The sequence below is a fragment of the Capsicum annuum genome, chromosome 4 (genome assembly GCF_002878395.1).
Source record: "Capsicum annuum cultivar UCD-10X-F1 chromosome 4, UCD10Xv1.1, whole genome shotgun sequence".
Classification (NCBI taxonomy): domain Eukaryota; kingdom Viridiplantae; phylum Streptophyta; class Magnoliopsida; order Solanales; family Solanaceae; genus Capsicum; species Capsicum annuum.
In genome coordinates, this window is record NC_061114.1 from 98,505,992 (window position 1) to 98,528,332 (window position 22,341).

Here is a 22,341-nt window from a genome sequence, read left to right on the forward strand (position 1 = left end):
GAGAAATTTACGAATTTGAGAAGCCAAGGGGAACACAAGCCTAGTGTTCGTCTCATATTGTCTACAACTCAAAAGCACTCAAGATTTGGTTACTATTTGATTGATACCAAAATTCCCCCCATTTACTTTCCTGTACTGCTCGTGGATTCCATCAAATTCAAGCAGTTGTTCACGTTTTTCCTGTGGGATCGATCCCAACCTAGTTGGGTTATTATCCCAACCTAGTTGGGTTATTATATTTGCAATCGACCACATTATACTTCTCATTGGAGTATAGTTTTGGGCGACATCAATCTCCACGAAGCAAAATCAGCAGTGCATTACCAAGTTAATATGAGCAACAATTTTAGCACGAGGAGTGAAACTAAAGAATGGGGAGAATGGATGAAAAGGATCTATTTTGATAGATGATCAAGTTTGTTCAATTTTGGGAAAGAGGAAAGTTCATTGATAATTCTTTCTCTTTTTTAATTTGTGAAATGTGGATAGTGAGAATTTACAACAAAATATATAAACATATTAAACTCTTTTTTTTTTAATTTAAATGGTGCTTGTAAATCACCGTGTTTCAATGGACTAAATAAGTAGTTCAATCAGGCAAATACATGCTAATGAAATATAGTAATAAATAGTTGGGGGAGGGGTGGGGCTAAGGAATTATAGAAACCCCAAAATTAAGGCGTGTTACGACTTTCGCAAAGGTTAAAGATATAATTTGAATCCTCTTCCCCTTTATCAATCATCAATCCCCTTTTGCTTTTGCAAATTACATACCAAAGCTTTCACGTATCTTTTACGAAAAGAGGCAGCATATATCTTCTTATGTACTAATAAAGAGAGAAGCATATCACTTTTTCTTCCACGATAAAGTTTTCAAGATTCTTTTACTACGACCAGTACAATTTGCTAATCTGATTGGCTCCATTACATCATGGGCTATCCGTAATATAATACATATACACATTGAGTTAGTTCAATATAATTAATACATTATGAATAGCATACGTATAACAAGCAATGGTTAGTTTTAAACCCATTTGAGAGATCTGAAAATGAAACGAACAATTGGTTACTCAAAACGTGCTAATCTGCTAATCTGATTGGCTAATCTGATTAACTCCATTACAATTTGCTAATCTGATTGGCTCCATTACATCATGGGCTATCCATAATATAATACACATACACATTGAGTTATTTCAATATAATTTATACATTACAAATAGCTTACGTATAACAAGCAATGGTTAGCCATAGTTTAGAAGCCGTGGCGGGGAGTAACCAGAGTAGAGGCGCTGATTAAGGAAAAAAGTATCCGAATTACCATGTTAATAGTGACGGAAGAACATATTATTTAAGAATAATCTAGTATATAGTAAGCTAAGATGACTATATTTTATTTTTGATCCTTCGTAGTTTTCATATATTTTTTCATCTATTATAAATTCTTCTTTATTCATTTTATTGTGAATAGGTCATGTCGATATACATATTCTAAACTATCTATTTGTGATTCTAATTTTGATATTTCATCTTTTTGTGTATCTATTGAATTTTTACTAACTCCGGCAAATATATTATAACGTAGTCTCTCTATTCTTATTTTTAATTCTTTTCGTTTTTCAGAGATAATTTGTTTTAATTCTTTATATTGTTGTATTTTATTCATTTTGAATTATATTTATAATATCTCGGTGGATATCTAAATCTAATTTTATCATAATTAGGTGGTATATGTTTCATTCTTCTAGATTTTAAATGTGTTATTAATTCTGATTCAATACTAGATATTAATGTAATTAAGTAGGCTAGTTTTTGTGGATTTTCTTTTGTTTTATTTAGACTTATATATTCTGAATAATTACTTATTAAAGATTCTTTAATTTTTCTAAAAGCTTTTCTATTTTTAAATGGTCTTCGCATAGTTAATTTAATAATTTATAAGTAAATTCTTTAACTCTACTTTGAATAACTTTAACTTAACTCTAATAATAACTCTGACTCTAGTTGTACCATATGTCTCTTCCGTACTTTTTAAACTGCTGAGCTCTGATACCATTTATAGGGGGGTGCGCGGATTTAATAGGTATAATAGATTCACTAGAAACCTACTGAATCTATTATACCTATTAAATCCGCGCACCCCCCTATAAATGGTATCAGAGCTCAGCAGTTTAAAAAGTACGGAAGAGACATATGGTACAACTAGAGTTAGAGTTATTATTAGAGTTAAGCTAAAGTTATTTCTGTTTTATTTATCGAAAATACTACTAGTTCTACTGTATCTTCAGTATTGTTTATATTTTCTAACTTTTGTGTAATTTTTTCACTTCCTTTTATCCAATCAGTTTTCTTTCTTATTTTATTATTAACTCTTTTTGCTCTTACTTTTTGTTTGCATGGTGTTGTAAACCACCAGTCTGTTTTGGTTATTATATGTGGGTATAATTTATCTAAAAATGGCATTCCTAAAAGTATATCTTTTGATGTTAATTCATAATTATAAATTTCTTCTATTGTTAATATCTTATCCCATACTTGTATTTTTACATTCCTAGCTTTATAAGTAATTAAGCTTCCTTCATTATTAAATCCTTTAACTATTATTGGTGTTTTTAGTTTATCCCATTTGCTTTCTGGTAAGCAATTATATCTACATAAATTAGCTTCTGCTCCTGTATCTATCATAGGCGTATAATATCTACTGTAATATCCTTCTACTACTATCTTCATTAATACATATATCTTCATTTCATGTTAAGGCTCTTTTTAGGAATAACTTTTCTTTGTTATATGTTAAGGTTAATTGTGTATGTTCTATATTATATGGTTTTACTTGTTCTAACCATTTTATTCCTAATATTATATCTGCTTTTTGCATTTCTTCCTTTACTTCGAATTCTATTTTTATTTTTCTAACTCCTAATATTATTTCTTTTTCTGCTATATTTTATTATTTATTAAACTTCTTGGTAGATCTGCGCATATATCATTGTCAGTTTTTATTTCTTCATTTTTTACTAGATATTTTGCTATATGATTTTCTTCTTGTCCTGTATTCAAAAGTATTAAATATTCTTTTTCATTTATTTTTCCCGTTATGTAATATTGGTTTAAATTACTTATTGAATTTGTTTCATAACTTGTTCTTTTTTATGAGCTTGATGATTCTGGCTTTTCATTAGCTATTCTTTTCGTTGTACTTATTCTATCATTTACTATTTCTAAATTTTCTTCTGTATCTATGTCTCTATAGGTATAATCATTATAATCTATTGTTTTTACTATTTGTTCGAATGGGCTTTCTATTTGTATTTTGTTAATCTTATTTTTTCCTATTATTTTATGTTTTGTTGTTAATACATATAGATTTTTACATCTTGCTGTAAATATTTTACTTCCTGGGGATAATTCTATTCCTGATATTTTCCAATATAATACTAATGATTTATCTATATTCTTATCTGTTACTGCTACTGAATAATTTGCACTTATTATAAATTTAAATTTTTGGTATATTAGATTTCCTTTTACGGCAGTTATTATGCTTTTTTCTATAGGTTTTATAATTCTATCGTCTGCTAAATATAATTCTATTGGTGTTAGTTTAGTTGTTGTCGATGATGTTCCTTCTATAGGTTTATTAGTTCTTAATACTTTTTTGCTATTTTCGGTTAGATTTGCAAACCATAGTTTTACTGATCCTATTAGTGTTTTTTCTATATATTCCGGTGCATCTGTTATATTTATATTATTATCTAATAATTGTTTTGTCATATATCCTATCCATAATTGTATTGTTTTTTCTGTATCTATTACACAGTCTAGATCTAAAAAGTTATAATTTTTATTCACTATTTGTTTTGGTATCCATTTATCATATTCATTATATTTTTTAAACTTATTCTTATAATATATAGGTTTTCTTATTTCTGTTGTTTTAGGGATTATATTTTCATTTTCTTTTTTATCAAGAGTATTTATTTCTGTTTGGGTATTTTCTAAGTTTTCCTCATTAATTTTTTGTTCTTCATTGATTTCTAAATTTTTTGTATTTGTTAATATTTCTGTGTATGTTTCACTATCTTCGGACTCATAATTATCTGTCTCTTCAATATCTATATTATTTATTTCTAATTCTTCGTTTTTTATTTCTAATTTTTCCTTAAATTGATTTATCTCATTTAGTAATTTCTGTTCTCTATCTTTTTCTTCTTTTTCTTTTTGTCTTTGTTCATACAGTTCTTTTAACATTTGTAATTCTTTTTCTAATTCAGCAATTCTACTATTTTTGGTTTCTTCTATTTTTCGTATTTCTTCCGTAGTTTGTTGTTTTATTTTTTTTATTTCCTTTTTCCTATCTATCTCTTCATTTTCTTTTTCTATTCTTACCATTGCTGTTAATTTATCTTCTAATTTTAATTCTTCTTTTTCTAACATTATATATAAATGTTCACCTATTTTCTTATATCTTCGTCCTAGGTTAGAAAATACTATTTTTGCATCTTCCCAACTTTTTATTATTTTCGAACTAAATGGCTCGGGTAATTTATTAAAATATAATTTTCTTATTTCTTTACTTTCTTCTATACTATATGCTCCTTTGTAATAATATTCTTTAAATGCGCAAGTATATTCATCTATATAACACATATTACATATTGCTAATTTTAACATTAAATTTCTATTTGTATCTTTTTCTTCATTTTGTTCTTCTTCGATTGTTGTCGTGCTACCAAATTCATCTTTTATAGCTGTTTCATATTTTTTTAATATCTTATTTGGTATCGGATAATTATATGTTATAGTTTTTGCATTTAAATTTCTATAGTCAATAACCATCCTACTTTTTCCTCTTTTTTGTTCACTATGTTTATTTACTATAAATGCTGGACTATTATGTTTACTATTACTTTTTTGTATATATTGTTTTTCTAATAATTCATCTATGTGCATTTTAAATTCTTTTAAATCATCAAAATTATATGTTAATAGTTTTTGTGTTATTATGCTATTCTTATCTATTAATTCAATTTTTATAGTAGTTTTGTGTTTTTCCGATCCTTTTACTCAGTTAATTAGATAAACATATTTCAATGGAAAAAGCTATGGAACAACAAAACTCAGAAATAACAAAGCTACCCGAACAGGTATATCAATTTATGATTATGAATAGCTAATTTCATAATTCCCAACAATCATGATATGATAAAATAAATTCATATTAGTTACTTTATAGTAGAATTATTCGAAGAATAATATGTTAAGAAGTTTATTAACAAAGAGGAAACGGAGAAATATCCCTAAGGACTATGCCATCCTAAAGGTGAAACCAATGAGGCAAGAAGCCGTGGCGGGGAGTAACCAGAGTAGAGGCGCTGTTTAAGGGAAAAAGTATCCGGATTACCATGTTAATAGTGACGGAAGAACATATTATTTAAGAATAATCTAGTATATAGTAAGCTAAGATGACTATATTTTATGTACATGGTTGAAGGGAATATTTTGAAAAAAGCAATTTTATGAAAATGAATGATAATATATCTGATGTGATGGTAGATAAATTCAAGATACTTATTTTGTATGCACTTAGAAATATAAAAGTAGCAGATATAAGAAAAATAATATTAGAAAAAGCTTTTGGTAAATATTACATGACTAGAATAAATTATATACCACAACTATCTAACTACTCTTATAAATACTTACGATGATAAGTTACATAAAATTTTTAGAAAAAGATATAAAAAATATGCAGTTACTAGAAAAACAGATAAAAATAAATATAGATAAATACATGAAAAATAAAGATATAAAATTTCTTAATAAAAATATGCAAAAACTACTAAGGCTAAAACAAACAACTACAAAATATTATAATAAAACCAATTTTAAAAATAGATCTTTTAGATTATCTTAAAGTTTTAATCTTATATATACTTAAAAACATAGAAATTATAGATATTAAGAAAATAATATTAGAAAAAGTAATAGACTACGAAATTGAAACTATAAATTGTCTAGAACAGTTATACGAAGAAATTTACCCAGAAGGATATTATTCAGATTAAAAGAAAATGTTAGAATATATTAGAAAAACTAGAGAAAATCAAGAAAACCTAAATAATGAAATTAATTATAGAAACCGAATTAGAAAAATAATGGAAGACCTAAAAGAAAAATTAGTATGGATAGAAAAAACCTTAGAAAATTTAGATAAAAGCACATGTGATAGTTTATATAGTTTAAAAAACTCACTACGAGAAGAACAACACAAGATAATAAATAACATTGAAAATCTAGAATTAGATATACATTATAGCACAGATAGGATAAATTATTATACAGAAATTTGTAACTCTGCAATTACTACAGGATAAAATAATTAATGAATATATCTTACGAAAAAAGTAAATTATTAAAAGATATTAAAACAAAATTTAAAAAATATCCACGCACTAATAAAAATAGATTCACTAGAAACCTACTGAATCTATTATACCTATTAAATCCGCGCACCCCCCTATAAACTGAAAATGAAACTAACAATTGGTTACTCAAAACGTGCTAAATTAAAATATGCAACTTTATTTATTCCTTAAGTCAAAAAAATATCTCATTTCAAGGGAAAGGATACAAGACTAGATGTTCACAAAGGCAGCAGCATCTTGGTGAAGAACTATACCATCTAATTTTAGCCTGTGTTTGTTCACCACTGAGAAGCATCCTTAAACCATCTTTCAGTTCTGGTACTCCTTCCTCTGGGACTGCACTAACTGGGAAAATGGGCACACCAGATACGCGGTGTTTTAGTTCTTTGTATACCTCTTCAGCCCCATCTTCATCGACTTTGTTGGTCACCACTAAGGATGGTCGATTAGATAAACCTTCACTATAGTACTCGAGTTCCAATATCAAGTCATTTAGCTGCTGCCATGGTGGTATTCCCTTTGTTATCACCCAGTGCTGCAGCCAAGTCTACCACATATGCTAGAACATTTGTACGTTCTATGTGCCGAAGGAAAGCATGTCCAAGCCCACGATTTTCATGGGCTCCTCTTATGAGTCCTGGGATGTCAGCTACAGTTAAAGAAAAATCGTAATAATTGACTTTACCCAAGTTAGGCCTCAATGTTGTGAATGCATAATCACCTACAACCGGTTTAGCCTTTGATAACGCCCCAAGAAGGGTGCTTTTGCCGGCATTTGGCATCCCAATAAGACCCACATCAGCAATGCTTTTCAATTCTAGCACAAGTACCACCTCTAGGCCAGGCAAGCCAACATTTGGTGATGCATGATCATAATCATCAGATACTTCATCATCAGAATCGGCTCCCTTTTGCGTCATCTTAGACGCTTTCCTCTGGGACAAATTGCCTAAGCCACCCTCCCCTCCACGAGCAACAACTATTCGTTGGCCTTGTTCAGTTAACTCTGCCACATTATATTCTCTAAGTTCAGTTTCTTCCAACTCATCTTCTTCAGTTTCTTCCAACTCATCTTCACATTCTGTTCCCATGATATCATCACCATCTTTATCTTCCACTTGTCCACAGTTTTCTTCCTCCCAATCAGAAAAATCATCAACATCATATTTGAATTTGTCTCTAGCAATTGAGCACAGTGTGCTGGAATCGGTCGGCAAACCAAAAGTTCTTCTCCTAGATGTAGTGGATTCTTCACCATCACAAGCTTGATGCCCACTTGATTTGACTTTCTTCTCAACTTTTGACCTGGTTTGATCCACCAAATTTGATTGTGTAGAAAACTCGGGCGAATCAATATCAACTGTACCTGGAATCTCCCAAGGATCCAACTTAGAACTTGAACTCTTCTCAACTGCCAATGGAAGTTCACCCTCTACTAGGTGAATTACGGTACCAACAGAAACATGGACCACCTATCACACAAGCGAGCTGTCCTTAGTTTAGGTTTTATTAAAAGACAAACAATATACATATGCCAAAGACTGAAGATCCAGAGAGAGACAAATACTAACCTTGTCAGCTCCTCTGGTTCCTATTATATTTTTGGATGACCCATTCCCCCCTCTCTTTGCATTCTGGAACATGTCACAAACAATTAGGCAACCAGAATAGAAAGTGCCACACATATATCAATCAATAACAAGACAAATTAAATTAATAATTAATTGTGCATCAGATATCATACAGTAAGGAAGAAAACATACAATGTGATGCTGCAGAGCACTCAAATCCCACATTGTAGGAGAACATTCTAATATCACGTCACCACCCCGTCCACCATTCCCACCTGCATTCAGTCCAAAAAGGAGCTAAAGAAAAGAGGAATCCCTACAACTGGTCGCCATAGCTAATCAAGCTTGACTGCATTATATTGGTAAAGCAAAATGTATGAAGAAAAAAAAAAGAAGAAACAAAAAAATTATAAAGGTAAAAAGAAAAGGACAGACTAGGAAGTTATACAGATACTAAACCTTTTCCGGGAAGTTCTCTGGGGAAAAAAAAGTGACTCTAACTAGGAGGTCAAGAATGTAAAGCCGTTCTTCAGGTCAGAGTAATTAACAGCCATTGTCTCTTCACTCAAAGGGATGTTACCAATGTAAAGTGGGGGAAACCATTTCAAGTGCGAAACATGTGCTTTGAAGAAGTGCACACTTAAAGTAATGACGAATAAAGTGATGCCAACAAGAAGTGGTAGTGTTTTAAATTTCAAACTTGAAGAGGTAGATTAGTATCAGTATTACAGTATATCAAATGCTGGAATAAGTACTTCAATTGCAATTTAATATTATGATACTAAGTTCATGTATGTTTGGAGTTTTAAATGTGTTAATTGTACAATTCACTTAGCTGGAAATCCACGGACCTTGTCATTTTTTTTGTTCCCCTTCTCTTCTATTTTTTCAAAATTTTATCATACATATGTGGAGGAGAAGGAGAATGGGAGACAAGATTGAAACGTGGGGAATTGAACTCCAGCAACAATCATTCAAGGTAAATGTTGGAAATTTTTTCCAAATTTACCCTCCATTAAATGTGCATTGAGAGTGATGTATCATGTGTCTTTGCCTTTTGAATATGGTAAAAATAGAAAAATATGATAAATTTATGTCTTTGCTTTTTTTTCTTAGCATGTGTGCCAAAATCCAATAATTAACTTATTGTGGAACGAAGGGAGTATAAGTTTAGGTTCTACTGTACATCTGCCTTTTCTGATATTCGGGATTCAATAGCAATGATACTAAAAGATTCAAATTTCTTGATTAGCATCTTTTAGTTTCTGCAAAACTGCAACTTCTGTATGCAGAAGGCCTTCAAAATAAAGAAAACGAAATTCTCAACACATAAAAGTATCAAACTATCAAATCTGAACAGCACAAATACATGAGGTACATAAAGTGCATTTTAGAGGACATTTCAGTTGCATACCATATTACCCCTGAACCACATAGATTTGTTACTAAGACACAAACATGCAATTTTCAGCTCATGATAAACCCAGAGCTTTCTCAATCAGTGTCCTCATAAAAGCTGAATTATAATAACTTGCTTAAAGCAGACCGAACTAAACTATATTTCTCCTTCCCTCTCAGGTTTAACATTCCTCTCTCAAGGCAAGTGAACAAAGTACAGCTATCTTTTCCATTGTGGTGTATGAATTTCTTGTTTATTTTTTTTCAATCTTGTATTTCAAATTCTGTAATTGAGGTTTTGGAGAATTCTAGACTACAAATAATTGGTTTTTTGTTTATGGGATTTCACTCCAAACAAGCACTTCGTCCAACCAACTAATGATGTAGTAAGTCTTGGGGTTAAAGCCTCAGGAATAGTTGGTTAATGGTCTAAACTTTACTAGCAAACAATTGATATGTTAAATTCAGGAGACATATATGACATATTTGGTGGTCTAACTTTTATAATTTAATATGGGTTGGTAACTTGGTGTGTCCCTTGTTTTGTTTTCAGTATGGCTTCTTCATTACTGGATTAGCTTTACATACTTGATTTGTGTTATGTCAGAGGATGTATTGAAAACAACTCTCTATACCCTCTTCTCACTGGGCATGTCATTTATTGTTGTTGTAATGTGCTTCGTTTCTAAAACCACACCAACATAAAACATTGAAACACTTCAAATATCAACTTTTTTCCTAAATTCTATGCCTTCGAGAAAAGGGGGGACCTAGAAATTTAAGGGGTCGTTTGTATTCAGGGAATATTGTCTTAGGACTACAACTTATGATCTATTGTACGCAATCTTTCCGTATATTTCTTCAATAGACTATTTCCGTGGCTTGAACACCTGATGACCTCTTGATCACGTGGAGGTAACTTTACCAGACTTTACCGGTTACTCCAAGCCCGGAATAAAATTTATATTGTGTTTAATTGGCATACATTTGACCAAACACGGTATAAATTTTATCCCAAGAATAAGCTTCAGAATCCCACGTTATCCCGCGTATCAACTTTGCTTTGCAATTTCTTTGTAATTCAACAAAAAAAAACCCACCTTATTCTTTCTCTTGGGCCCCTCTTTTCTCACTTCCCTTATGACAACCTTCAAAATCTTTCTTCCGTCTCATATTTGTTCTTCTCCTTAATTTTTTTTATTTTTTGATAGATCTGACTAACTTGTATACAAGTCATGGGTTGAAGTACACAATAATAGATATTTTGTAAAATCAAGTACTTATTTGATAATTCATTATTAAGTATTTTATACATGATCAACGTCACAGAAAAAATTAATTTAACCACGAGCATCATTAATAATCCATCAATAAATTCACATGTGATTTGTTTTTTTGATAATTCGTTACTAATTTATTGCTACACTTAATTTTTAAAAAAAAATCATTTTGCGGTGAAATAACTTACATATAAAACAAAATTAAAAGTTCTCATTTGTTAGAATAAGTGTAAACAAAAAAATATTGGCCCTCAAAAAAATATTGTTAGTCTCTTTTACCCTTATAAATTTCACATAAATAAATTTATTTTGTTTCTTAATATATATTTATAAATAGATACTTAGTTATTCCCCTAATATGCCATGAAATTTTGATAATTAAATCCTAAAATCATTCACAAGTACAAATCTTGTATGAGTCCTTTTTCTTCCGTGTTTGGGAGTTCGTGTCCCTTTAAAAAAAATTCAACGCAACTTAAAATTTTGATATTTTTTTCAATTGGGCGAAGTGCTCATAATTGTCATAGGAGATTCTTTCGACAAAGTTTATTTGTAGGCAAAACAGTACAATCCCATTAGATCGGCAAATACAAATTTTTAAATTTTCAAATAACACTCTAAGTTATATATTCTTATAGAAAAAAAAAAGAAGAAGATAATAATATTAGAATAAACACATATACTTAGGTCAAACTAAATATGGTTTACACCTTCGATGTAGTTTGTGAAGTTGTGAATTTTTCTTAAAATGTGGTTTACATCTTTGGTGGGGTTTTGCGAGGTTGTGAATTTTCTATAAAATTTAAAATAATGCTTACAACTTTTAGACGATTTAATTCATCAAAATCTGGGTTTCAACTTTCCAACATTTACAAAACTTCTTCTTTAGCCCTTGTCATTTGCCAATCTTGATATCTTCTCAACCACAACATACTCCATATTAGCAACATTAATGTAGTTTTTGCGAATAGCTTGCGTTCTCCAATGGCTTGCTCATTTCGATGTCCTTGTCCTTTTTTATTTTCTTCATTCTTTTGATCCTCTCTATTGGGAAAAATGTTGAATTAGTATTACATAAAAAAAGTAAAATGACATACATTAGATAGGAAAGATTAAGGGAAAGCAATGTGCATTTCTAGAAAAAAAAAACATTATAAGTCTATACTTTGGCTACAATTCTCCAATTCTTAAGAAAATTTATTTATCTTCATCTCAGAGTATAAACTGATTGGAGAGCTTTGGTATGTTGAGCTTATTTCCTTTGAAGTTCAAATATCTTTCTACCTTCTTCATAACTACTTCCAAAAATTATCCGAGAGATCACATCACAACTCAATTGCATCCTTACGTAGAATGAGGAATATAAATACTTAGAGAATCACAAAGTTTAACGATTCAAATCTAAGTCAAATATTTTATCGTCTCTAGATTCCACTTTATGAAATTTTATGGGATATATCATTCAATTTTAGTACCTCGTAAATAGGCATAGGCTATGAAGAATATAAAGAGAGTTGATTTGTCGTATGAGATCCCAACACCAAATTTAGTGACTCTACTTACATCATGTGTGTTACGAACTCATCCAAGTTAATATTTTCAATTATCTAGCTTACGTTATTTCTCTAGTCCTAATCTATAGTCTAAACCTACCTCATGTATAAGCATTAAGCTCAAGTGCCATCTGTACGCGTTTCAATATGCATTCCATGTTTTGATTCTAATCCTATCGTGAAAAGCGTATTCTATCCTATCACTATAGCAAAACTGATCTCTAGCAACAATTAATTAACAGAAATTGCTTAATTGCTACTAAATATGTTTTTTTTGAGGCATTTACCAATGACAAATATATTAGGCTCTCTTTATAAATGTCCCTAAACCCTATAGCGAAATTGGATCGAAGTCTTGATATTTAAGACCACGAGCATTCATGATACAATACTTTACAATATTAAAAATTGACCATAAGAGAACTATTTAATGGACAAACTAAAGAACCTTCAATGCAAATAATAAACTTTCTAGAAGGTTTTGTTGTTGTCTTTGAGTACAAACTAAAAACCTTTAACACATGGCCTTTTGAATAAAAATTGTATCAAAAATAAAAATAACATATCCATTGTAATTCTAAAAGTGGAGTATGAAGAGGATAGAGCATACGTATATCTTATTCTTATCTTGGTAGATAAAGTGGTCGTTTTTAATAGACCATCATCTCAAGTAAAAGCATATCAAAATCGATCGACAAAAGAAACAACGAAAGTGGAGTCCAAATCCTATCACTATATTATCGAACCTCCAAATCCTAGCACAATATTATTGAACCTCCTTATTAGAAACCTTTTTCTTGCTTTTCCACGATCATTGTTCTTTGATCCAATCTGTTGATCCTCCACAACTTTAATCCTTCTTTAAGACAATAATTTAGTATATGTATAATTATAATAATTTATGTTTGCATACTTCAAATAATGGCGTAATTATGTCGATAGATTTAGAAATTGAACTTACTTGGTGGGGATGGGATATTCTCGAAAGAATTTCAACAATGTCATCATGATAAAGTACACTATCCGCGTAGAGATAATGGCTAGATGATGAAGGGGTCTCATAGAGAAGTATGTGAGCTAGAGCCACATCTTTAACATTTACATATGCTTAAACTAAATTGACATATGTTTTAGCTAACCTAGTCTGGTACTTGAGGACGTGAAGACTGATCAACTATGTATCAATCCTGCAGATCTCACTCCAAACTCGCTCCGAAATGGTAAAAAGTTATAGGAATTATTATCCAAGTAAAGCATGTCAATGTACCATCATAGCTTTAAGCAGCATGGTCCTTCTTGTTTTTGCTATCTCACTTGTGCTACGAACACGTGCGTTGTACATGTGTATCATATGAATGTATATAAATTTGTTAGATTAATGAAAATTCTATGAAAACATGTATAAGGAATAACTAAATAGGACAATTTCAAATAAATCTTATGAAGTATGGTAACAAATACCTGAGATGAATTTGAGAATATTATTTTATGAGGTACATCAATATTATTAATAGTTTACCTCTAATTTAATATTTTTTCAATGATGTTCCTAATAAGTATATTTTTATTTAATGTATCAAAATATATTGCTAATAGAATTAAAAACAACACAGTACGTACATATCTAAAAGGCCAAAATTCAACAAATTAGTGCTAAACTACCATATGATCATTATTAGGTGAAACCAAAGAAAAAAAACATGAGTATATGCCTATACCCTAAACCCCTAGAAAACACCTAAGCCAAATTAAAGAATAGAGTTTTAATATTCACTAACTTTTTTCTATAAGGAAATAAGCTGTCTTATTTATTGACTGAAAAGAACAAACGTTTCTTTAAATTAGGAAAAAAATTATGCAAGTGTTATAAAACAAGAAAGAATAAAGAAGAAGAGTAGAGAGAATAGAAAGAGTAATTTTTATTTCTTTTGAGGAATAATTTACAATGAAGGAAGCCCTTCTATTTATAAGAGAAATTTGCTCCTAATTTCACACTAAAAGACAAATACATCAAATCCTGATAGACATCAAATAGATCTTGATAGACATTCACTATAATTGATATATATCATAACACTCCCCCTTGAATGTCTAACAATACGCATATAGGATGTCTCATTAAAAACCTTACAAGGGAAACCAGTGGGTAATTTTTGTTTTTTATCTTTTTCTTCCTTTTCCTTTTGTCTTTGTTCATACAAATCTTTTAACATTTGTAGTTCTTTTTCTAATTCAACAATCCTACTATTTTTAGTTTCTTCTATTTTTCGTATTTCTTCTGTAGTTTGTTGTTTAATTTTTTCTATTTCCTTTTTCCTATCTATTTCTTCATTTTCTCTTTCTATTCTTACCATTGCTGTCAATTTATCTTCTAATTTTAATTCTTCTTTTTCTAACATTAGATATAAATGTTCACCTACTTTCTTATATCTTCTTCTTAGATTAGAAAATACTATTTTTATTTTTAATCCTTCGTGATTTTCATATATTTTTATCTATTATAAATTCTTCTTTGTTCATTTTATTGTGAATAGTTCATGTTGATATATATATTCTAAACTGTCTATTTGTGATTCTAATTTTGATATTTCATCTTTTTGTGTATTTATTGAATTTTCACTAACTCCGGCAAATATATTATAATGTAGTCTTTCTATTCTTATTTTTAATTCTTTACGTTTTTCAGAAATAATTTGTTTTAATTCTTTGTATTTTTGCACTTTATTCATTTAAACCATATTTATAATATCTTGGCGGATATCTAAATCTAATTTTACCATAATTAGGTGGTATGTGTCTCACTCTCCTAGATTTTAAATGAATTATTAATTTTGCTTCAATACTAGATATTAAAGTAATTAGGTAGGCTAATCTTTGTGGGTTTCCTTTTGTTTTATTTAGACTTATATATTCTGAATAATTACTAATTAAAGATTCTTTAATTTTTCTAAAATCTTCTCTATTTTTAAATGGTCTTCTCATAATTAATTCAATAAACATATATAAATTCTCAATTATCTAACATATATCTCACTGCTTTACTTTTTAAATTACTGTGCTCAGATATCATTTGTAGGGGGGTGTGGACCTTCGGTTTCTTCCATTTATAGAATGAAAATCTTTACAAAATTTTTACACGTAAAAAAGAATCTAAAATCCTAAAACTAAGTGTCATAGCCTTTAAAATAAGTCAAAAAGGCTAGAAGGTTAAAAAGTTAATGCTATAGCCTTTAAAAAAGTCAAAAAGGCTAGAAGGCTAAAAAGAAAAGGCTAAAGTCTACTAATTCTGTACAATAATTTTACGTAAATAATCTTGTCTTCTATTACTCCGTTGATATCTTCTCGTTGTCGTATCTGCTATATCTCCATTATTGCTTTTTATCTTATCTTTCTAGCTGGCATCATCTTCTTGATTTTATTCTAGGTGTACTTCTGGAATAATGTTATCTTCTCCATTACATCTTGAACATTGATGATCTGGATATTTGTGTCCAATTATCTTACAATATCTTGTCAGTAATCCGTCTGTTTATCCCATTTACTTTCTGGTAAGCAATTATATCTACATAAATTAGCTTCTGCTCCTATATCTATCTTGGGCGTATAATATCTACAGTAATATCCTTCTACTACTATCTTCAGTAATACATATATTTTCATTTTATTTTAAGGCTCTTCTTAAGAATAATTTCTCTTTGTTATATGTTAAGGTTAATTGTGTATGTTCTATATTATATGGTTTTACTTGTTCTAGCCATTTTATTCCTAATATTATATCTGCTTTTTGCATTTCTTCCTTTACTTCAGATTCTATTTTTATTTTTCTAATTCCTATTATTATTTATTTTTCTGCTATATTTTTACTATTTATTAAACTTCTTGGTAGATCTGGGCACATATCATTATCAGTTTTTATTTCTTCATTTTTCACTAGATATTTTGCTATATAATTTTCTTCTTGTCCTGTATTTAAAAGTATTAAATATTCTTTTTCATTTATTTTTCCTGTTATGTAATATTAATTTAAATTACTTATTGAATTTATTTCATAACTTGTTCTTTTTGATGAGCTTGATGATTCTGGTTTTTCATCAACTATTCTTTTCGTTGTACTTATTGTATCATTTACTATTTCTAAATTTTCTTCTATATCTATGTCTCTGTAGCTATAATCATTATAATCTATTGTTTTTACAATTTGTTCGAATGGACTTTCTATTCGTATTTTGTTAATCTTATTTTTTCCTGTTATTTTATGTTTTGTTGTTAATACATATAAATTTTTGCATCTTGCTGTAAATATTTTACTTCCTGGGGTTAATTCTATTCCTGATATTATCCAATATAATACTAATGATTTATCTATATTTTTATCTGTTACCGCTATGGAATAATTTGCACTTATTATAAATTTAAATTTTTTGTATATTAGATTTCCTTTTACGGCAGTTATTATGCTTTTTTCTATGGGTTTTATAATTCTATCATCTGCTAAATATAACTCTATTGGTGTATCTATTCCTTCTCTAAAACATGATTTTATTAATATCTCTGTACCTCCAAGGTGTACATATTTTATTGGATCTCCTTTACTTTTTATATCATTTATTTCCTTATTAATTATTCTTTTTGTTACTAGTGGTATACTAGCTTTGCCTTTTGCATATCTACAATCTATTACATGTTCTTTTTGGCATACTACATAATATTCATCCTTTTTCCTAGTAAAAATATTTTTTATTGTTGGTATTTTAAATATTTTTTCTACACTTAAATCTAATTCTTTTCCTTTCATTTCATCAAATATGTTACTGTCAAATATTATTTTTTGTTCCGTTCCTTCATCATTTAAATATTCTTCCTTTGTTATTATTTTTATATCTTCTTCAGTCATTTGATTCATCTATTTCACTATCTACTTCATTATCTGTTTCGTTTTCTGAAATTTCATATATACTATCCCCACTTTCTAATTCATAATCTATATAATCTATCTGCATATATTCTGTATTATCTATTTTTATTTCTGATATTTGTTTATTTTTTGGATTTTTAGGTAATTTACAATCTCTAGCTAAATGGCCTAACTTTCCACAATTATAACAAGTACATTCTTTTATAGATTTCTTCTTTCTGTATGGTCTTTTGTATTTATAATTTTTTACATAATATCTTTTTCTTGGTTTCTTGTATTTATATTTTGATTTTTTATATTTCTTATATTTCTTATGTCTTTTTCTTTTCTTATAATATCTTTCTTCACATCCAAATTGGGGTGCTATTTTATTTTTGCAACATGCTAAATTTCTTACTAATGTTTTTTCCATTTTTAATTCTTCTCTATATTTTTCACATAAGTTTCTATACCATTGTTGTAAAAATTTTATTCTTGCTCCTAACGTGTCTACTATTTTTGCTTCTTCCCAACTTTTCATTATCTTTGAACTAAATGGTTCGGGTAATTTATTAAAATATAATTTTTTTATTTCTTTACTTTCTTTTATACTATATGCTCCTTTATAATAATACTCTTTAAATGCGCAAGTATATTCATCTATATAGCACATATTATATATTGCTAATTTTAACATTAAATTCCTATTTGTATCTTTTTCTTCATCTTGTTCTTCTTCTATTGTTGTCATACTACCAAATTCATCTTTTATGGCTGTTTCATATTTTTTTAATAATTCTATAGGTGTTAGTTTAGTTGTTGTTGATGATGTTCCTTCTATAGGTTTATTAGTTCTTAATACCTTCTTGCTATTTTCAGTTAGATTTGTAAACCATAATTTTACTGATCCTATTAGTGTTCTTTCTATATATTCTGGTGCATCTGTTATGTTTATATTATTATCTAATAATTGTTTTGTCATATATCCTATCCATAATTATATTATTTTTTCTGTATGAATTACACAGTCTAGGTCTAAAAAGTTATAATTTTTATTAACTATCTGTTTTGGTGTCCATTTGTCATATTCATTCTTTAGATTATATTTCTTAAACTTATTCTTATAATATGTAGGTTTCTTATTTCTGATGTTCTAGGTATTATATTTTCATCTTCTTTTTTATCAAGAGTATTTATTTCTGTGTTGGTATTTTCTGAGTTTTCTTTATTAATTACTTCTTGTTTTTCGTTGATTTCTAAATTTTTTGTATTTGTTAATATTTCTGTATATGTTTCACTATCTTCTGAATATTTTTTGTATATGTTAATATTTGACGCACAACAGATTTGTTCAAGTGACAATGTGACTAATTTATTCATAAGTCTCTTCCATATTTTCACTTGAACGAATCCGTTGTGCGTCAATATCACCATTCTTTTGAAGTTCATGTGTATAAAAGAGTTTTGGTGAAATGTGCATCGTTCTATCGCCTTTTATGAATCCTCCTTTAAGTTGTGCTATGCATACTGCATTATCTTCATATAAAATCGTGGGTACTTTGTCACATTTTAAGCCACATTTTTCTCGAATAAGATGTATTATGGAGCTCAACCACACACACTCTCGGCTTGTTTCATGAATAGCTATAATCTCAGCGTGATTCGATGAAGTGGCTACGATAGACTGCTTTGTTGATCTCCAAGATATGGAAGTACCCCCACATATGAATACATAGCCTATTTGAGACCTAGCTTTATATGGGTCAGATAAGTACCCAGCATCAGCATAACCAACAAGATTGAAACTGCAATCTTTAAAATAAAATAAGCCCATATTGGTAGTCCCTTTTAGATACCGTAATATGTGTTTGATCCCATTTCAATGTCTCCTAGTAGGAGCAGAACTATATTTTGCTAACAAATTAACTGAAAAAAGCTATATCATGCCTTGTAATATTTGCAAGATACATTAGTGCACTAATTGCACTAAGATATGGTATTTCAGGACCAAGGAGTTCCCCATTCTTTTCTTGAGGTCGAAATGGATCCTTATTCACATCAAGTGATCGAACAAATATTGGAGTACTTAATGGATGTGCTCCATCCATATAGAATCGTTTCAACACCTTTTCTGTGTAGGCAGATTGATGGACAAAGATACCATTTGTCAAATGCTCAATTTGCAAGCCAAGGCATAACTTTGTCTTTGCGAGATCTTTCAAGTCAAACTATTTCTTTAGGTAATCAATTTCCTTTTGAAGCTTTATTGGCATTTCAATAAGGCTTATGTCATAGACATAGATACCAAGTATAACAAACTCTGACGTTTTTTGTATGAAAACACATGGACAAATTTCATCATTCGTATAACCTTCCTTAGATAAATATCCACTAAGACAGTTATACCATATGCGTCTAGATTGCTTCAAACCATACAATGTTCTTTGCATTCTAATGGAATACATTTACCGACGCTTTGAACTATATACTTTTGACATTTTAAATCCTTCAAATATTTTCATGTATATCTCATTATCAAGTAATTCATATAGATAGGCTATTACCATATCCATCAAATGCATTTCAAGTCTTTCATGGACAGTGAAACTAATAAGATAATGCAATGTTATTGCATTCATAACTGGAGAATATGTCTCGTCATAATCGACACCAGGCCGTTGTGAAAAACCTTGTTTAACAAGGCGTGCCTTATACCTTTGTATTTCATTTTTCTTATTTTTTCGCATAAAGATCCATTTATAGCCAACAGGCTTAACACCATTTGGTGTTTGAGCTATAGGTCCAAAAACTTCACGTTTGGCAAGTGAATTCAATTCAGATTGAATTGCTTCTTGCCATTTTGGCCAGTCATTTCTTTGTCGACATTCTATGATAAATCGAGATTTAAGATCCTCACTATCTTGCATGATTTTTGTTGCAATATTATATGCAAAGACATAATCCACTACTATTTCAGATCGATTCAAATCAGTTTCAACATCACTTGAATTTATGGATAGTTCCTTATTTTCTTGAGTCTCAGGCTCATTAATTCCTTCAGGAATATTAACATTGCTCAATTATTAAACTTTTATATGAGGATCTTTTGTAGTGTCATCTTGACCATTTATTTTTATTTTTCTAGGATTTCGATCCTTAGAACCTAATGGTCTGCCCCACTTCAACATGCTTTAGATTCATTAGCTATGATACTAGTGGATGCTCCTTTAGGGACAATAATTCGAATTGGAACATTCTCTGCAGGAATATATGATTTAGTGATCCTTTTTAAATCTGTAAATGCGTCAGGCATTTGATTTGTAATTTTCTGCAGATGAATAATCTTTTATACTTCTTGCTCACAAATAGAAGCACGTGGATCAAGATGAGATAGTGATGGATTTTTTCACAAAATTTCTCTTTTGATGTTACTATCTTCTCCCCCTAATTTTGGAAAAATTATATCAACAAACCGACAATCTGCAAATCAAGCAGCGAATATATCTCTCGTTAATGGTTCAAGATAGAGAATAATGGAGGGTGATTCAAACCCAACATAAATTTCTAACCTTCTTTGGAGGCCCATCTTGGTGCGGTTTGGTGGTGCTATAGGCACATAAACACCGCACCCAAAAATTTTCAAATGAGATATATTAGGATCTTGACCCAAAACTAATTACAACGGAGAAAATTTATGATAATTTATCAGTCTAAGACGAACAAGTGTTGCAGCATGTAAAATTGCATGACCCCAAACAGAAGTGGGCCACTTATTTTTCATAAGCAATGATCTTGCTATCAACTGCAAACATTTAATTAATGACTCAGAAAGGCTATTTTGAGTGTGAACATGGGGTACAGGATGTTTTGTTCTTATCCCAATTGATAAGTAATAGTCATTAAATGCTTGGGATGAAAATTCTACAGTATTATCAAGACGAATAGACTTAATTTGATTATCGAAAAACTGTGCCCGTAATCATATTATTTGTGCCAATAATTTTGTAAATGAAAAGTTGCGAGATGACAAAAGGCACACATGAGACCATCTTGAAGAAGTATCTACTAGGACCATACAGTATCTAAATGATCCACTTGATGGGTGAATGGGTCCACAAATATCCCCATCTATGTGTTCCAAGAACGCGGGGGACTCAATCCCAACTTTTGTTGGCGATGGTTGCACAATCATCTTGCCTTGATAACAAGAATTGCATGAAAATTCATCATTCGAAAGAACCTTTAAGTTCTTTAATAGATGTCCATTTGAATTTTCTATGATTCGTCTTATCATTATAGATCCAGGATGTCCAGGCGATCATGCCAAAGTATGAAAGTATTGGAATTAGTAAACTTCCAATTTACTATAGAATGTGCCTCAATTGCACAAATCTTTGACCAATACAGGTCAGAAGATAAAGCAGGGAACTTTTTAATAACACATGTCTGGCCAGAGACATTCTTGGTGATACCAAGATCTTCAAGATTCATCTCATCAATTGCCTTGATATGATAACTATTTTCACAGATATTTTTAAAAATCATCAAGTTTCTCCAAGACTTGGGAGAGAACATAGCATTATTTATGATGAGTTTAGTTTCCTTGGGCAAGATTATAATGGCTTTCCCGAAGCCTTCAATCAAATTAGCACTACCAGAAATTGTAGTAACGTTAATCTTACCCATGTTTAGATGAGAGAAATATTTTACGTCTTTGAATATCGTATGTGTAGTGCCAGAATCAATCAAACAAATATCTTCACAATTGAATAGCTTACTTTAAAAATTATTCATATCTTCAAATAAAATAGCATACACCAAATAAGATATATATTAAATTTTTGTGAAAACTTTATACTATAAGGAATTGTTAATCACACTTTACTAAGCAAAATTAGTACGTATTTGTAGCTTTGCACAACTTTAATAGAATAATTATATAAGTTAGTAATACCGTAAATTATCAAGTCACCTCATGTTCAAGTTAACTGATACATAGTGTTGATAAAAATTGAAAAGGTACTGCCAGTGATCCTTTTTTCTTTTCTTCGGGGTACTGCTAGTGATTATTATAAAATAATTAAGAACAAATTTTCCTTTCCATTATCACAACAACGAGTAATGAAAAGTAAAGCCCAAAAGATCACTATCATCCTTCCATACAACCTACCATTAGCTGTTTCATTAATGAATCGCTATTTTTCTTTTTTTTTT

The 22,341-nt window shown here is 29.7% G+C and overlaps 1 pseudogene; it reads right to left on the reverse strand.

The window, feature by feature from the left end:
* Window positions 1-6,568: 6,568 nt before the first annotated feature.
* The window catches only part of LOC107868856, a 50,811-nt pseudogene continuing 35,038 nt past the window's right edge, over window positions 6,569-22,341 (reverse strand).